The 3,523-nt window shown below is 42.2% G+C and overlaps 1 long non-coding RNA gene across 1 annotated transcript; it reads left to right on the top strand.

Annotated features, from left to right (window-relative positions):
• The first annotated feature begins 660 nt into the window (after positions 1-660).
• Positions 661-2,638, top strand: LOC147020422 (uncharacterized). The gene is made up of 3 exons (XR_015061824.1): positions 661-1,838; positions 2,120-2,177; positions 2,467-2,638. It is a non-coding gene; the product is annotated as an uncharacterized LOC147020422 (long non-coding RNA).
• The last annotated feature ends 885 nt before the right edge of the window (positions 2,639-3,523 follow it).

Raw genomic sequence — 3,523 nt, 5'->3', positions numbered from 1 at the left:
TTGAAGATTGGCAATCGACCCTACCCCATGTGGTCTGCTCATTGGCGTATTTCGGTTCTTGCACAAGGACCCGTTGGCCTCGGAGTTATCCGGGCGGCGATCTATATTCCGGTCGATCGGTCGGGCTGACTCGACTTGCGGCTTCGTCAGAGCGGTCGGCTCGCGGCCGACGCACTGGACCGTAACAAAAAAAAAAAATATATATATATATATATATATATATATATATATATATATATATATATATATATATATATAAATAAATATATATATATATATATATATATATATATATATATATATATATATATATATATATATATGTAGGGAAAGAATACTGGTTCTGGCTCACTTTTCCCCATGTAAATGAATGGGGGATTTTCAGCCATGAAATTTTTCTTTTTTTTTCCCTAAAAAAATAAATCCCCTTTTTAGCCCAAGGTATATTTATTTGTCTCCCCTTTTAACCTGGAGCCTGGTGTTGGCTTAGTGGCTAGGGTGGCGGCTTGGGATCCCAGGGTCCTGAGTTCAAATCCTGTTGGCTGCTGAATTAACACCAGGGGGTTGACTCAGCCTGCCATCCTTCCGAGGTCGGCGAAATGAGTGCCAGTGTACTGGTCCCGTTGTATGCCCCGGTTAGAATAGGTGTACCATATCCCTGTGTGTCGTAAGAGGCGACCAGGGTTGGTGTCAGGAAGGGCATCTGGCCATAAAACATTGCCTCAAGAAAAAGCCAAACCCCTGCACAGCAGGGAAAAATGGCTGTAAAAACGGTCATTTTTTTATTTCCCCTTTTAACCTAGGGGCTCTCTATTCAAATAGCCCATACAACAAGATAAAGATTTGTTAAAGGTGATTCTAAAGAAATATCTGAAACGTCTAAGCCTCGGGGCACTCTTTATCAAATAACCAATGCATATTGTTTAGCTCACTCATTGAACCTATAAACATTTGTTCATTCTCAAATTCCTTCAATAGTTTAATTTTCTTTGCACAATAATCCCCATCTAAAATATTGAAAAACAAAACATTTGAATCTTTATATTTTTTAAGATACCCCTTTTGTGCCATTACGAAATGATAAACTTCTCTTAATGATCTCATCTGGCCACCACCCGAGTTGCAAATCATTTTTGTACATAAACCATGCCATAAAAAAGTTTTGTTTCAAATGTTTTCAGTTCATGCCGTGAAAATGAGGAAGTGTTTTTTTTGACACGGCCGTGCTGTGTGAATGAGGAAGTGGTTTTGGACTGTCATGCTTTGAAAAAATAGGAACTATTCTGTGAGACAAGGTCTCGTGTTTATATTTTATCTCAGAACACGAACTGAAAACATTTGAATCAAAACTTTTATGGCGTGGTTTATGTACAAAAATGATTTGCAACTCGGGCGGTGGCCAGATGAGATCATTAAGAGAAGCTTGTCATTTCCTGTTTGAACCCAATGATTAAGCAATCTCCTCATCGTTGCTTTATAAGCGGTTCGCCAGACAAAGTTTCTGCCAGACGGGATTTTCATTTTTACAACTGAGGCATGGACGATCTTTCTTCCGATGAAGCCAACAGCCCACTACAGAGTTGGTAAGTTTGTGTATGCTTTTCTCTTTGAACGATGAAGCAAATGATTATTAATTAAATCATGATAATTCTGATATATATATATTTTTTCCCTGACAGGGCATTGGAAGAAATTGAGTTTACATATCACGACGTGGTTCATGAAATTAATACTCTTATTGAAGAGATCAATGATTTTAGAAGAGAATTGAAAGACATTTACAATGAGTGGCATGAAGTCTTATCACGTCCTCTCATCTCGAAGGAATTAAACCAATGGTGAGACACGTGTGTGTGTGCCTCTCTCTCTGTCTGTCTTTCTACCTACCTCTCTCTGCTCTTATTGAAGAGGCCAATGATTTATAATGACTGGTCTCTGATCTCGAATGAATTAAACCAATGGTGAGGCACGTGTGTGTGTGTGTGTGTCTATGTGTGTGTGTATGTGTGTGTGTGTGCGTGTGTGTGTGTGTGTGTGTGTGTGTGCGTGTGTGTGTGTGTGTGTTGCTTTCCCTGTCTGTCTCTTCATCTATACCCTTGACTTATTATTTTTTTTTCAGCACTATCGCACAACATCAGCTGTTGAAGCAATCTTGTACAACACATGATTTTCTGGAGGTAAATATTTCTGAATTATTATTAATATCACTCGTACAACACATGATTTTCTGGAGGTAAATATTTCTGAATTATTATTAATATCACTCTCTCTTTAGAATGTCGCCTTATGTTGGTTGCATCATTAGTTTGGACGTGGTTTTGTCAGTACACTGGAATTCATTTTATTGACCTTGAAAGGATGACAGGCTCCTGGTGTGTTAATTCAGTGGTCAACGAGGCTTATTCATATTACCATGTAATTATCTTTATAGAACCTAATTATTATCCACTTTTTGTTTCAAAACAGAATATGGTGTCTGAGTTTCGAAATCACAAGACATCTGAAGAAGATTGCTGGGAAAGATTATACATTCTCGCAAATGAATATTTAATATTTTCAATATTAATAAATTATATTTGTTTTGTTTACAATTACTTGATTCTGAATTACAAGAAAAGAATAAGAGATGTAAAGGGGGGGGGGGTAGGTGCGCTCCCCCAATGACCCATCACCCCCTCATCCCATCCCTCCCCTCCCCATGTGTGTGTGTGGGGAAGGGTGGGGGTGGGATGAGGGAGGTGGTGGGTCAAAGGTGGGGGCGCACAGGGGGGGATGAGGGGGTGGGGCTTGTGTGGGCGGGGCCTGTGTGGGCGGGGCTTCGGTGGGGGCTTGTGTGGGTGGGGTGTGTGTGGGAGGGGCTTGTGTGGGCGGGGTGTGTGTGGGTGGGGCTTGTGTGGGTGGGACTTGTGTGGGCGGGGTTTATGTGGGTGGAGCTTGTGTGGGAGGGGTTTATGTGGACAGGGTTTATGTGTGTGGAGTTTTTGTGTGGAGCTTCTGTAGGCAGGGCTTATGTGGGAGGGGTTTATGTGGGCAGGGTTTATATGGGCAGGGGTTTATGTGGGTGGAGCTTGTGTGGGAGGGGTGAATGTGGATGAGGCTTATGTGGATGAGGTTTGTGTGGATAAATGGATGGGTGGAGAGATGGGGGATGGGTGGATGAGTGGAGCTTGTGTGGATGGGTGGATAATTTTTTAATTAAATAAACATGTTGTGTGTGTGGGGAACTAATTAACTAATCACTAATTATGTGAATATGATGAATATGGGTGGAGCTTGTGTGGGGTTTGTGTGTGTGGAGCTTGTGTGGAGTTTTTGTGTGGGGCTTGTGTGGAGCTTGTGTGGAGCTTGTGTGGGGTTTGTGTGGGGTTTGTGTGGGCGGGGCTTCGGTGGGAGGGGCGTGTGTGGGCGGAGTCAAAAAGGGGCGGAGTAAAAAAATTTCAATTTATTGGAGCTTGTGGGGTGTGTGTGGTGGGGTTTGTGTGGGGTTTGTGTGGGCGGGGCTTGTGTGGGTGGAGCCAAAAAG

The sequence above is a fragment of the Eptatretus burgeri genome, chromosome 9 (genome assembly GCF_056783735.1).
Source record: "Eptatretus burgeri isolate ZD-2024b chromosome 9, Ebu_testis_v1, whole genome shotgun sequence".
NCBI classification, from domain to species: domain Eukaryota; kingdom Metazoa; phylum Chordata; class Myxini; order Myxiniformes; family Myxinidae; genus Eptatretus; species Eptatretus burgeri.
This window is presented reverse-complemented; position numbering and strand designations above follow the sequence as displayed.